Source organism: Emydura macquarii, unplaced genomic scaffold (assembly GCF_026122565.2).
Source record: "Emydura macquarii macquarii isolate MOO-44397 ecotype Brisbane River unplaced genomic scaffold, CSIRO-AGI_Emac_v2 contig_3328, whole genome shotgun sequence".
In the NCBI taxonomy this organism is placed as follows: Eukaryota; Metazoa; Chordata; order Testudines; family Chelidae; genus Emydura; species Emydura macquarii.
The window spans coordinates 2705389-2720679 of record NW_027133465.1 but is presented as its reverse complement, the minus strand read 5'-3'; the positions used below and the strand labels follow the sequence as shown (position 1 = coordinate 2720679).

The 15291-nt window shown below is 46.2% G+C and overlaps 1 long non-coding RNA gene across 2 annotated transcripts in view; it reads right to left on the bottom strand.

The window, feature by feature from the left end:
• The window catches only part of LOC137143433 (uncharacterized), a 24536-nt gene extending 9245 nt beyond the window's left edge, over positions 1-15291 (bottom strand). Inside the window, exon 1 of one of the 2 annotated variants that reach the window (XR_010917158.1) lies at positions 13735-15291. This is a non-coding gene — a long non-coding RNA (uncharacterized lncRNA). Of the gene's footprint in view, positions 1-7590; positions 7701-13734 lie in introns of those variants that run through there. The other variant, XR_010917159.1, reaches the window with a different exon arrangement.

Genomic DNA, 15291 nt, shown 5'->3' with positions numbered 1-15291 from the left:
GCGTTGCCCTGGCTGTGGGGCAGGAGGTCACTGGCATTTGTTACTAGAGTGACCAGATGTCCTGATTTTATAGGGACAGTCCCGATATCTGGGGGCAGAGCTTTTTCTTATACAGACTCCTATTACTCCTTCCCCCCATCCTGATTTTTCACACTTGCTATCTGGTCACCCTACTTGTTACCCAGCGGGGGTGGCTGTCCTGGGTAACAGAACGCTACTATTGGCTCGGAGGATTGTCTCTGCACATCATCTCTGCTGCTGACTGATGGAGGCAGACAACACGGGGCGGAATGGGTGAGCTCGTGCAGGGGGGAACTGACCGCAGGTAAGAGCTCTGCCTGGGGCTGGGGTGTCCTCTGGGAGCAGACCTCCGGTACGAAACTGGGGGGACGATACAGACAGCTGCCCTAAATGGCATCCCTGGGGGGAGGAGGAGCTCTGCTTCCTCCCTCCCTGGGCTGAAGGGACATGTGGGGATTTGGGGGGGGAGGGGGGAGTGTGCCCCTGTGTGCCCCCTCTTGTGCATGCTCCTGCTCACTTCCTGGCTTTATCATCCTAGCCCAACTCCTCCCCCAGCTGGGCTTCATCTGCCATTAGGCTTTATCAATCCCTGGTTCCCCTCCAGCTGGCAGCACCTAAGGGTAACTGGCCCTTCCTGGCCCACATTAACTCACCCAGGGCTTGTGTGTGGCACACACCCCATCACAATACCCTGCCATCTAGTGGAAGCCACAGCCCTTAGTTAGTGCCCGGGCTCCCTATACAATATGCGGGGAGAGTTAGGCACCTAAGACTGGAATCCACAAAGCCAGCCACGAAACCTCTTGCGCAGTTAGGGACCTAAGCCCTTTCTCATATGAGGAGGAGGTAGTGGTACTGGTCTCCACTCCTCTGTTTAGCCCAGTGATTGAGCATTCGCGCCGTTTGTGGGCGGCCTGTGGTCCAATCCCCCTGCTCCAATGCATATTTAATCAGTTATACCCCGTGGAACAGCTTCAACAGATGAGATTGAGAGAGGGACTTTCCACAGAAACACCCCCCCGGCTCCCGCATTGTTCTGTACAGGGCCGAGTCCGGTAGGTGGCTTCTGAGCATGCCCATCCAATCAGGTCCCACAAGCAAGCTAGGCAAGGGAGTGCCCTGTTTGAGGGCCCTGCTGGGGCTTAGGTGTGAGCTAGGTACCTGGGTGCCTAGATTGATGCATGCCCAGAGGTGTTTTTTTTTTAGGCATTTGGGGGCCTTCCAGCAGCAATGCAGGCACCTAGGGACTGTAGGTGCCTAAAGAGAAGCAACAGCTGAGCAGGGCTTGTGAGGATCTTAGTTGTGGATTTAGGTGCCTAAACAGCAGTTTCACACCTAAATCCCTTTGTGGAGCTAACTCTAAGGACTGCCTGCAAATTTATGTGCCTAAATACCTTTGTAAATCTGGCTGTAAGTGACTTAGGAGCCCAAGTCCCATTTAAGATATTGACTTTCAATGAGCCTTCTTCATACAACACAGAGTCAACCTGTGGAACTCATTGCCAGGGGATGTTGTGAAGGCTAAAACTATAACTGGGTTAAAAAAAATTACATAAGCTCATGAAGGATCGGTCCATCACTGGCTATTAGCCAAGATGGTCAGGAATACAATCTCATGCTCTGGGTGTCCCTGACTGCCAGAAGCTGGGGGTTGATGACAGGGGATGAATCAGTTGATCATTGCCCTGTTCTGTTCATTTGCTCTGAAGTACCCGGCATTGGCCATTGTTAGAAGACAGGATACTGGGCTAGAGGACCCTCTGGCCATTCTTAGGTCCTTATGAAGCTCTGAAGTGACTGTGCCATTTTGTGTTTCAGTGCTGCAACGGGGCTGCTGGAGCACTTCAGTGGAGACACTACCTGCGCTGACAGGAGGGGTTCTTCTGTTGGCATAGATAATCCACCTTTCTGAGAGGTGGTAGCTAAGTCGATGGAAGAATTCTTCCATTGACCTACCACTGCCAACCCTGGGGGTTAGGTCGGCTTAACTATGTCACTCAGGGGGTCTGGCCTTTTCATAGCATGTAGCGACATAGCTGGGTTGACTTAACTTTGTAGTGAAGACTTCTTCTGTCAACCCAGCTACCACCTCTCGAGGAGGTGGATTACCTATGCCAATGGGAGAAACCCTCCTGTTGGCATAGGTAGTTCTACACTGAAGCAGTCCAGCGGCGCCTGCGGTGTGATTTAAGTGAAGACAATTCCCTACTCTGCACAGGGGCTACACAAGTTTCTGTTCTCTGAAACAGGGCCTACTTTTGGCAGTTGGGGGTCTATGGAGGTGTCATTTTGTTGGGGGGAGGGAACAGGAAGTGGGGCTTTCATGGTAGGGGAAGCTGAGGGCCTGAAGGCTTTGGACTACACTAGCATTTGATACCTAAGTGCAGAAGAAACAGATCACACTGCCCTAAGGTTTAAGCTGAATCTGCTTTTGCACTCAAATTTCCTAACTGGCACCACCCATGCAGTAACACCAGCCAGTAGCATCAGCCTGCCCTAGCCTGCTGGTGTACTGTGCTTGGATGAAGGCTGTACTCTCCAAATAGCTCTGGGCAATCATTTGATAAATTAGCAACATGGCAGGCAGGCAGGATACAGAGATGGCATATGACTCATGGCAGTCTGCAGCCTTAGGAGGACAGATGTGTCTCATCCTTTGAAATGCCAGGGCACAAAAGAAAGATCATTATTAAACTCAGGCTGAGCATCCGTTGTTTTCTTTTTTATGTATATCTATATAGAGATAGATTAAAAAACATGAAAAGACACAGAACGCAGGACTATAACCATTACCCTCACAATTCTGCTACAAACTGACTAAGTCTTTCCTATTGGATTATTGCTGATATTTGAATGTTTCATCTATTTCTTTCAAATCAGTATGCAGACAGCTTTGTCTATTTCATAATTTTAAGAAATTAACAATTTCCCCTGCTTTCCCCTTGCTCTTTACAAAGTTATATTTAGCAAGCAATTGGGGTGGAGAGGAAGAGCTTTAAACAAACAGCTGTAAATGATACACAAGCTGAAAAAAGGATCTCTGTTTCCCTACTTTTATATATGTCATAACAGAAATTAATGACTTTCAAAAATAAGAATTGTATTCATACTAAATTAATTAGTAACTGCACCATGTCAAATCCAGTGGAAAAATTCTGCTCTGAATCACATGGTTGTAAATCTAGCGGATAGTCCTGCTAAGGCCACTGGTTAAGAGCAACCACTGATTTTAGTGGAATTACTCCAGATTTACACCATTACAAATGAGATCAGAATATGGCCCAAACTCTAATTATATAGTTTAATAGTAACACAATTAAAAAGTACAGTGATATCCAGTATTACCAACATATAGTGTAACTTTTCTGATCATGGGGGAATGCTGAACGTTTGACTTCTACTAAACTTCACATTATTATTTGCCTTACAGTAGCACTTAGCACTCATCTGAGACCCGTTGTGCTAGGTGCTGTACGTACACATTGTAAGGGACAGTCTCTGCTCTGAACAGCTTACAATCTAAATAGACAAGACAGACAACAGGGTGGAAGAAATGAAGTATTATTATCCCCATTAGCAGATGGGGAACTGAGACACAGAGATTAAAGGCTTGTTTACACTTAGGGCTAGTCTACATTTAAAACTTACAGCGGCACACCTGTGTCTGTACAGCTGTGCCGCTATAAGAGCGCTTGTATAGCCACGATATGTCAGCAGGAGAGTGTTTTCCCGCCGACATAATAAAACCACCTAAACAAGTGGTGGTAGCTATGTCGGTAGGAGATCATCTCCCACTTACATAGCACTGTCCACACGAGTGCTTATGCTGACAAAATTTATGTTGCTCAGGGGGGTGGTGTTTTTGTCACACCCCTGAGCGACAAAAGTTTTGCCAGCATAAGTGCTACAGTGGACAAGGTCATAAAAATGCTACAGTCGTACAACTGCGCCATTGTAGTGTTTCATTGTGGACGCTACCTATGCTGACGGGAGTGATTCTCCCATTGGTATAGGTCCTCCACTCCCCAAGAGGTGGTAGCTTGGTCAATGAAAGAATTCTTCCGTGGACCTAGCACTATTTACACAGGGATTGAAGTCGGTTTAGCTACGCTGCTCAGGGGTGCCGATTTTTCACACCCTGACCGATGTGGTTAAGTCAATGTAATTTTCTAGTGTAGACAAGGCCTAAGTGACTTGTCCACAGTCAAACAGGGGATCTGTGGCACAGCTAGGAATTAAACACAGCTCACTGCAGTCCTGCTACAGAGGCTTACCTGCCAGAGCCATCCTGCCTCTCTAAGGGTGGGTAAGAAGTAACTTCCAAAATGTCCTTGTGACAGGGTGGACTTCCGCCGCCCATAGAGTTGGCTTAACTCCTTCAGTGCAGGGTAAGTCCCAACCCCAGACTCTGCTGGGCATGCTCCAGCTGCTGCCCTACCATAAAAAGGAGCAGCCCAGCTCATCCTAGGCTGACCACCGAGGAGGGAGGAGGCATGCAGGAGACTCCGAGCCAGGAGTCGCTTCAGCCCCTGACAGTGGGAGCCAGGAACCCAGGAGACCTTGCCAGAGACCAACCACCCTTCATCGACTGCCCGGAGCCAGACACCCAAGGAGACAGCTTCGCCAGAGGGCTTCACAACCCAGGGGAGATGCGGGCAGCAGCTGAGCAGAAAGGGAAACCTGGAGGCACAAGGGACGACCCCAGCAATGACCGGGTAGGAAGTAGCCCAGGGGCTGGCATGGTGTAACCAAGGGTGGAAAGAGGCACCGCTCAGTGTGTTTCGGGAGGATTCCTCCTGACCTGGTATTAGGCTTCCCCGACACCAATAGTGCCCTGGGGTGGGGCTCAGAGAAGCAGGGAGGGATTGAGCCCACCTACCCTGGGCACCACCCCCCCAAAGGGGGCACCCTACTACCCCACAGACTGCCAAAGCACACTGCCCTGACCCGAGGGCGACTATCGACCTTTGTTGCTAAGCCGTACTGCACTGACCCGAGAGCGACTATCGACCCTGGCCACTAGGCCGTGTTACCCGTCACTGGAGCCAGCCGCTAGGCCTTGGACCTACAGGACTCAGGGCCGAGGGGATGCAGTTTTGTCGACTGCTTTCGCGGAGGGCGCTCCATTCCCCTCATTATCCCCTTGAACTTCCCCACCAGGGGTGAAGGGGAAGGCTTACCCCGCGACCGTCCCTTACTACAGTAAAGAAGGTTTTTAATCTTGGAAGAAAGATGCCCTTATACATTGCATTTACTGCTGACTTGCTGGGTTCAATCCAGTTGTCCATGTCCCAGGACCCACCTCCCAATTGGCCCCCCTTTGTTTTCTCTCTCAAGAGAAGGGCCAGTGACTGTCTGGGGATGGAGAATGAGCTATCCCGGAAGTGGTTCGTGAAGGTAAAAGCTGATGCACACTTGTGGGAGAGCGTGGGGAAATTTGCACTGGCTCTGCCCATGTCATAACCTTTCTGCAGCGCATCTTAGGACGTATTTCACCAGTACTAAATTCACTTTAACAAAAGAGAGTCTTCTCTCTGATACACAGAGACAGAATCCCACATACCCCAAGCACTCCTACAGTCCTGCACCTGCATATTTGAAATGTATATCTTATGGATGTATGCGTAGTGTGTTTAAATATTTGCAAGCATCTGCTAAACTCTGGCATTTCACTGGTTTGTGTCTGACTAAAGAAGGAATGATACATAGCTGGTTTAATCATTCCATATGCAATTTCAAACCCAAAGGAACTTTTATTCCTATTATATATAGGATGTTGATTTGAAGACAAAATTAGAATTATTAAGTGTTAAATAGGGTGAATGAATCCTTCTTAATAATTGTTCATGGTTTTATATAGCAGTAGATTATTGTATCCCACTTTGTTTTGTGTCCATATCAGTTGCTGATTAATTATTTTAAAGGCTTGTTTGAAACATATTGTTATTACAAACTGCTCTGGATTTTTGGAAGGAAGTAAGACCTGTGAAATAGAGAAGCGTGTGGCAATTGTCCTCTTCTTCATAATATTGCTTCTGCACTTTAAAGACATTGAGGATGAGTTCCGAAGACTTTACTGTGACTGATGCTTATTACACTAATCATAACTGTCTTCCACTGTTACCTTGTGCTAAATCCCATCTTTGACTTCAGGATTTGGCCCAACATTTAGCCTATTGCATGAGACATACACATTGTATGAGATTGCTAGACACAGAACTGCTCTGTTCTAGAGTTTGTGATAGCTACCATCTTGGACATGTAATACACAATGATGGACAATGCTTGTCCCAAAGCCTGAGGGCCACAACAGTTCAGATCCTGGAAGAGCTCCCCTCTTATTTGATGACCACCATGTTGGTCAACACAAAGATTGAACTGAGGATCCTTCAGAGCTAACGAGCCAGGCTCTCTAGTTGTGTGGGGTGTAACAGACTCCCATCCTCTGTAGATTGGGCAACTAGTGGGTTACATTAACCGTTCACTGTTAGAGTAATTGAACAGCCAAATATATGTTCCAGCTCTCTCTCACTCTTCCTCTGGCCTTATCTTCACTGCCAAAAAAAGTGTGTTTTTACCGCAAAGTAACTAACGTACATGAGCTATCCTGAAGTAAAAATACAGGGAAGATCAGGCACTTGAGCTTTATTGTGAGGTAATTTAGGTGACATCAATCCCAAATAGGGGTATAGGGCTGGCCTTGGCTAGTTACTTCACAGTAAAGTGCCTTGTCGCATGTTTTTACCTCAGGATAGCTCACCTGTGTTAGTTATCTCACATAAAAAACATACCCTTTTATAGCAGTAAAGACAAGGCCAAAGTGCTTGGTCTTCCCAGTATTTTTAGCTTATTTTAGAGGATAGCGCATGCACATTAGTTACTCTGAGGTAAAAACACGCCATTTTTAGTAGTGAGGACAAGACTTGTGATGGGAAGGGTTTCTTAAATAGCTTCTCTCCCTGCATTGTCCCCTTCTGCTCAGAGGGTCATACCCACAAAAAGATAAAAAGGCCTGATTTTCAGGAGTGTCAAGTCAAGTACCCACAACTCCAGTTGAAGTCAGTGGGACCTGTAGGCCCGGACTCTGAACTGCCTGGCATCTTGTTTTTCTATTTACCTTTGTACCAAGTGAATGTAAAATGCTACCCAGTCCACATGGTATTTGGCAGCATACACAAAAGACTAGTGCAGCCCTTTATAATACAATTGCCTTTAATCTGCTGCGAGTGGCAGTTCATCAGCACTGCCAACCCCATGAGTTGAAATCACACTAGAAATCATAAGATTGGCTTTAAAATCATGAGATTATGTAAAAATAATAGATTTGGTGTTCTTTTTATTTACCTTCTGCTTTTTGAGCCTTTAGGGTGCACTAGAGTCCCATTTTGAAGTTTTCTCCACAGCCACTAGGGCTAGAAATGTACTTTTTCATTAAGAATGAAGGCCGAAATCACTTAGCCATTTGACTCCAGGAGTTTAGGCTTTAAGGAAAACAATAGTTATCATTCAACACTGTTTCATTTTGATATGAAAAGCAGTCAGAGTTTTGGAAAATACTTCTGCACCTACCTCCCCATTTCACCTTTTATGCCATCGTGACCCCTTTCCTAAGAACAGGGGTTTGCTCTGGTGTCTTGGGCCAAAATAGCCCTTCCCACAGTTGAGACGTGCTGAGCTCTGTTTAATAGGAATGAGACAGAGGGGAAAAGCACAAACAAAATGAGAAGGGAAAAAAAAAATCTGATTGTGGCAGAGAGAAAACGATTAACATGTTGACAAGATCTCCTAAAAATGTAGCATGAAGGCGAGTGAAGAAAAGGTGCATGACCCCTTAGGCCAATGACCAGCCATTATTTATTACCCTGAGGATTGGCCTTCCAGATGGGATGCAATGGCAGGGACCAGGCCGCGTTTTGGCATGCTGGGAAATGGGCTAGGTTGGGACTCACTGCACCTTTCCCCTGCTGAGAACGCTTTTGTACACTAGCCTGTGCTCCCAGTGCAGCACACTTCACATCATACCCCTCCCCTGTGAAAGGAGTGTGAGCCTCGTTTTACAGGTGAGAAATCTGTGTGTAACCAATATGGGAGGTGCTCTCTGGGTGAGAAATGTTGACCTGTACCCCAAAATGTGGTTTGAGCATTAGCGTTCTAAGATGGTGTGTTGGTCTGTCAGAGAAGAGTAGTTTCAATATTCTCACCACAGACTGATACAGTACAACATCAGAGATTACAATCCATTTAAGCAGAATGGGCCTCACTGCTTGAACAATGGAGCAGCCATCACCAGGACATTCTCCTAGATGGCCTGAGAGATTAAGTGGTTTGCCCAAACTCAAAACAGTAAGGCTTCTGACAGCCAGTCCTGGACCAGATCTTGAGCTGGTGTAAATCAGCATATCTCCATTAACTAAAACAGAACAATGCCAATTTACTCTAGCTGGAGAACTGGATGGTTGTAAATCACTGAAGGCCCAAAGCGGTCTCATTCCTGCCCTGGTGCAGCATAACCCTAAGAAGCTTCTTCCAACTCAAATGATTCTATTAAAGGTCAAAGATGGTGCCTGAATCCATTTGTCCACTAACGGATGACTTTACCCTCAGATTCAAATAACTATACAACTCAGGAATTGTGGTTGTCTATTTATTTATTCATTTATTTTCCTGTTGCTTTTCTGCTGTGATACAATAGTTAAAAACAAGATCAACTTTTCTTTAGACATGTACCGTGTTTATTAACAGCAAAAATGTATTATCTAGGTTAATCTCAAGATCAATTCACAGGATAAATAACTGTTTCAAATTATTACTATCTTTTTTTTTTTTTTTTTAGAAAAAACCCATGAATAAATTAAGTGATTAAGTGATTAGTTGTTCACAGTGATTTGAAAAATGAATAACCTACTCAAACAGCGACACAAGACACAGACTGTACATTTTGCCACTGATTATTTTTGTCCTTTCTGACTTCTACAAATGGAAAAAATACCCCACAATCCTGTTTCAGAACAAGTCATACAATTTGGAACACACACAGTACCACTGAGAATATGCTGCAGATTCAACAACTTCAAAGCTGCCAATCATACGTGATCCACAGCAGTTAAAAAAGCTATCCTAATTTATATGGGTGGGGTCCAATCTAATTACCATTGAAGTCAATGAGTCTGTTGAATTCAATGGAAATTGGATTGGGTTTTTACAGATTATTCAAAGGATCTGAGCCTGAATTTACTGAAGTCAACAGCAGAATTTCCATTGATTCCAGCGGATGCAAGATTAAGTCCCTAGTTACATTCCCTATACTGATTGCTATGCAGCCAGGAGTTCTTAATTGCTCATTAAAATGGCAGGCATTTTCTTGAATGATAGGACAGCAGAACTTTCCCCCACCACCTTTCTTTATCTGCACAATTTAGGATTAGCACTTTTAACAGGTTTTAGCCAGCAGGACATCCTGGTTCCATGATGGCACTGTGACATTTGGTGTTGTAACCCTATGGTGCATCATTATCGTCATGTAGTGATGCTGTAATGTACAGACTACTGACAGCACTTCCATCTCCAGACATTAACTAATTAACTCTCACAACACCCTTGTGAGGTAGGGAAATAAGTACTACTACCCTCATTTTACAAAGGGAAAAGGAAGTGAGATGCTGGGAGGTTAAGTGACTCACCCAAAGCCAGAGAGCAAGGCAGCAGAAGAGTGCGCCTGAGAACTCATAATTTTTCAGCTCTCAGTCTTGTGATCAGCACTCCAATTTTTTTGTGCACTACTGCCCTCTAATGAGTGGCCATACAGAATAGAGGAACCCTACTACTGCTAATGAGTCAGCAGAGAATCTGATTTTGCTCAAATGATAGCGCTGGTAGTCCTGGGTTTTATCCCAGATGCTGCTTGTTTGTGTTGCAGCTGGTGATCATGTCATCTGTATGCACACGGGAATGTTACCATGGGGTGTCATAAGCCCTACAAGACGTAAATAGTGGGTCTTTTCCGTGGTGACCGTATGAACAATACACCCCCAGAATTGTAGAGCAAAAGACAATGAGATGGACAGGAGACACAGGACAGACCAACAGCGGGAAGGATGCCACCCGGACATGGAAGAAATAATTTTATAAAAGTACAGCTGTCTAGCTGTGGGATATCATTAACAGTCATGATATCAGTGCATAAATAACAACATCTCAATGCTTTGCAGCTGTGATCCAAAGTACTTGAACTAACAGAGGGCAGGAGAGAGCAGGGAAAGGAAACACTGCAGTCGCATTAAGGAAGTGGTTGCTATAGGGGCAGCAAACTGGGGCACACTGGAGCCATCAGACTTCAAATTTACAAACTCAAACTTACCTAGTCTCTATGATTTGGGAATGGGTAGGTCAGAATTTTCTCCCGTCAAAGCTATGGCTACCATTCAGAATTGTTTCTGGTTCATACATGTTATACTGAAGAGCCCTAATAAGATACAGTACAGATGTCAGTGGTGACTTTTGGATGATTCAAAAACACAGCTCAGATACACCTATATTTAGTGGGGAATCTCCGCTCCTTTCTGTCCCTCCCTTGGGAGCTCCTTAAAACAAAGCACTTGGGCTTCATTGTGAGGTATGCAGTGCTTTTTTGTAATGAACGAGGTGCTGGGGCTCAAGCAATTTTTTTACTTTCATAATTGACACAGCAAGCCCAGAGGTGCCAGGGCCCTGGCAGACATTAAACACTGGAGGTAGGTTATATGAAGCCTTATTGATCATACCTGCATTGCTTGGGTAGTCACACAGCAGAGACTAAAGTCCTTTCCAGCATGCACTTGTTTCTGTATAAAACCTGGGTAGGAATCTCTGGAGCCGACATTTTATTTAGTTGTTCCAAAAGCCTGGTCAGGAGCATGGATGGGATCTTTGCAACACATTACAGTCTGTGCCCTCTTTGGGGGTGTTCCAATCCACATCCACCTCTGAAGCACACAACTTATCAGCCAAAAGTAACCGCTACTATATGGAAGTAAAACTCACAACACCCGGCTCTGAACTTCATCCTTTTAGCGGATTAGCTACATCATAAGATGGGATGCCAGCCGTAAGACACAACATGTAAATTCCACCTCTGCAGAAACCAGCCAGCCACTTTTCTTGCTCTTGGGGCAGAAGGGATGCCCTAGAGATTTGGGAGATTTCTCTGGCTTATTTTAAAGCATCAAAACCCTTCACAGCAAGAGACGCTAACACCTGGCTCTAAACATCTGGTTTCCATGTACTGGGGAACCCATGTGTAACCGAACAGAGCTGCAGAGAGACATGAAATAATTGTGGCTCCACTTCCTGATGTCACGTCCTGATGTTGCCTGCTCACAACACATCAGCAGCGCGTGATCAATACATAATAATAATGTGCACTTAAGTTCCATGAAGGACACGGAGATACATGGGCAGACGGCGCTGTGGAAGTTCCACAGCACCATCTGCCTGTGCATCTCCGTGTCCTTCACTGAGGCCAGTCACCTTCTCCATTTTACACTGGCAGGCAACTGAAGCATAGAGAGAGTGAGGGCGTGTCTACACTGCAATAAATACTCTGCAGCAGGGCTGCAGCTGGCCTGGAACAGCTGACTGAGGCTTGTGGGGCTCTGGCTGCAGGACTGTCCAATTGCAGTGTAGACATTCAGGCTTGGGCTGGAGCCTGGGTTCTGAGACCTCGCAAGTGGCGGGAGGGGGTCTCAACGCCCAGGCTCCAGCCTGAGCCAAAATGTATCTACACTGCTATTTTTCACCCCACAGCCCAAGCCTGGGTCAGCTGACTCAGGCTCTGAGACTCGGTGCAGCAGGTTTTTTATCGCCGTGTAGACGTACCCTAAGAGACTTGCTCAAGGCCACAGCAACTGGCTGGCTCAACTGAGAGGAGAATCCAGCTCTCCTGACTCCAAATCCCTGCTCGTCTTGCTGATACAGACATAATAAAGCGATGTCGGGAAGTGGCACCCCACTAGTTACTGTGGAGCGGCTCCCCTTGTGCCAACTAGGGCTTCTCCTCCCTCAGGGCTGACTGCTGGGAGGGCGGAAGGGCTCCTCTCATCTCAGCTGCTTGGATTCTGGCCTCTTTCCTCCCAGGAGACTGGGCAGCGTGAGAAGAGCCCCTTCTGGCCTGGAGTGAAGCTCTGGAACCACATGCCGAGTCTCGGCCGTGTTGTCTCCTCACAGAGGAAGAGGGCACAGAGAAACGGGATCACTGGGAACACTACAACATGCACATACAGTTACTGGGGCGGCTGTTTATCCCTATTCCAAAGCACCACTAAGAATCTCCTTTGTCTGCACCTTGGTGCCATGCTGTCTACTGGTGAGAGCTCCCCCCCACTCCCTGCTGTTCCTAAGTGTGCTCTTGCTTACAGCTGGTGAGGGGTCACCTGCCCTTCCTGGGATAAGGGCCCACAGCTGTTCGGGGATAAACTTGCAAGATGCCAAGCAAGTTCAGCTGCCCATTGAAATCAATGGCACAGCTGAGGGTGCTCAGTCCCTGGTAGCGTCAGGACCTGGCTTTTCAAAGGGCTCTAACTTGTTAGCAATCCTCACCACATCCTTGTGAGCCAGGCAGCTTTTGCTGATCCCTTATTATTCATGGGGGAAACTCAGGCAGAGGGAAGGGGTTAAGTGTGAGGACCAGGATGGGCCTAATATCCAGGTTTATTCTCAGACTATTAGGACTCACTCCTCCTCTTATAGAGTTCCCCAGAGAGATAAGCTAGGGACCCCTTTAAATGGCTGGTGTCCTTAACTAAGCACAGCATTCTAGATTTATCTGGCTTGCCTTAAACCATTCCAAACCCCAGCTGACAGCAACCGACTGTACAGGGCACAAGCTGGGCTCTGTCTGTGAATTGCTCCACTTCTCCCTGTGCATTTTCCTTCTCCTACCTCAGTGCAAGCTTAAGTCTGGAATGAGCAGCAGGCAGTTCATTTCCCACCTGACAGTGAATGTCAGCTCTAAACAAATCAACTACAGGCAGCTCATACATTTTAATACTGTGGATAGCTCATAGCTGGTAACTTACATGCTTTTGGATACATGCTCCCTTAAAAAATATCTGCTTAGCATGGTATGGCTGAGGGTTTTATGCCCTGATCTTGTTACATCATAACAATAAGAAAAGTGGCACAGCGCTTGACAAAAATTCAATCTCTCTTTATCAAAACACATACATTTTTCTAGATGGGATGGTGAAGATGGGAGGCCTGGGCCTGAGAATCAGGCCAAGCCTTTCATTTGCATTGAAGATTAATCATTTGCAATGCATTGGGCTTCCTAAAATAATCTACAAAGCTCTAACAAAGAGGCCACTCTCCCTTGGCTGCCCCAGTGCAGTTGGGATACAAGACACTAATTCCCTCAATGCAAAGTCATCAATGCCCCATGCATTTAAAGTTGTTGGTTTTCAGGCTGGGTTAAGAAGAAATGCTGCACAAACATTCACCAGGTATTGGATAACCAGGACTAGTTATTTTGTCACAGCTGACACATCATTACATACCTCTGGGGGATTTGTAGGTCAACATACCTAGGCCCCTAATGTACCTTTCTTTCAAGGCAAAGCACCATAATGCACCAAGCATGCAGATTATTATTTAGTATGCACTGACTATATGCATAGTGCTATGCGAGAAATGTACCAGCTTCCTGAACAATGCAAAAGGGAGAACATAATGAGTACTCACCAGCTAGCAGAGCAGGAGATGCAACCAGCAGCTTGAACTTTTGCAAAATGGTCACTTTAGAGCCACTACTACTTAGCTCTGCCAAATTTAAAGGGCCAGGCCCAGATAGTCATGGTGGGAACTCTGGCTTGTTAAAGGGTAGGGAGAGTTAGTGGGGTTTGGGGAATCACTAAGGAAGGTGATCTAGGCTAGGGCCAGGGGCTGCTTTGTTGCTGTGCTCATCACTGCTACAGCACAGAAAGAAAGATGCTTTCTTTGCTCAAAGATGCTTCTGTATCAATATATCTAACTTCTTATACTGTGATCAAAGCCATGGCCATTCTCACACTAACAATTCCACAATAAAACAATGTGTCAGTGTGGGACTCTAGAACACCATCCCTTATGCTGAGTCTTGGACACTACCAAAGTGGGGCTCTGATGGTCTGTAAGAGGGAACAGGTTCTATGAGCAACACCCTGCAACAGAGAGACTTGGACAAGTAAATCAGAATCATAGAAGATTAGGGTTGGAAGGGACCTCAGGACGTCATCTAGTCCATCCCTCTGCTCAAAGCAGGACTAACCCCAACTGAATCAATCCTAGGGACTGATGGGGACAGCAACCTGGTGGATCTTTACCACCGTGGCAGGACATGGAGGAAGACATGGTCTATCTCCAACACCATACAGGGCTTTAACAATCATAACTAACCTCCCACCTGCCCTGCATTGAAACTGGAAGCAAACAGGTAGCCAGAACTGAGCAGACAGCAATGGCATAATAAGCTCAGTGATTTGCCCCACTCAACAGACTCTTCTATATAGGATACACATGCAACATCCCTGGAGAGCTGTATGCTATGTCCCAGACATGTTTGAGATGCGTCTCTGGACCATCCACAGGGTGACCTTTAATGCAGCAGCTCAGCTGTTTGCTTGGAATATTGTCAGCGTACTGTGAGCAGGTGAGGTGTGCCCTTGAGGCATGCCAAAGGCACAAGCCCACACCACAGTGCACTGACAATCACGGGAAGGATGCGTAGGCAGGGGGAGCACTTGCATAATGCTTTATAGAGGCATCATGCAGCTGCGCCAGCTGTGCCCTTTCTCAATGGCGAGGGAACGGGCAGCAGAGGCAGAGGGAAATCTTCAGTCCAAAACTGAGAGGAAAAAGCCTCCAACATGAGAGAAGGGGTGAGAAATACAGACACATACAGAAGAAGCCAGTTACATGAACGGGTTTCCTTATTTCCAGGAGGTCAGTAAAAAGTAAATCAGAACATCACACACATGCACTAAAAATCTACATGGACAGGGTGGGAAACTTTGATTATCAACTCCAAGACTTTTTTCCCAGTCACAGCAGTGTTACATTAGGGATTTTTGCATTTGACTGAATGTTCTAGTGTGGAATTAGAGCAAACACTTGCTCAGTGGGACTGCCACACAGAACATGGCATATGCTATTGTATTCATTGTGCCACTGGCATCAGTAATGAAATGGCCAGACTCTTCCTTTTTCAGCTCCCTGGCTTTCAAGATCTCCAGTAGCATCCTACTAATATGTGGAAATTTG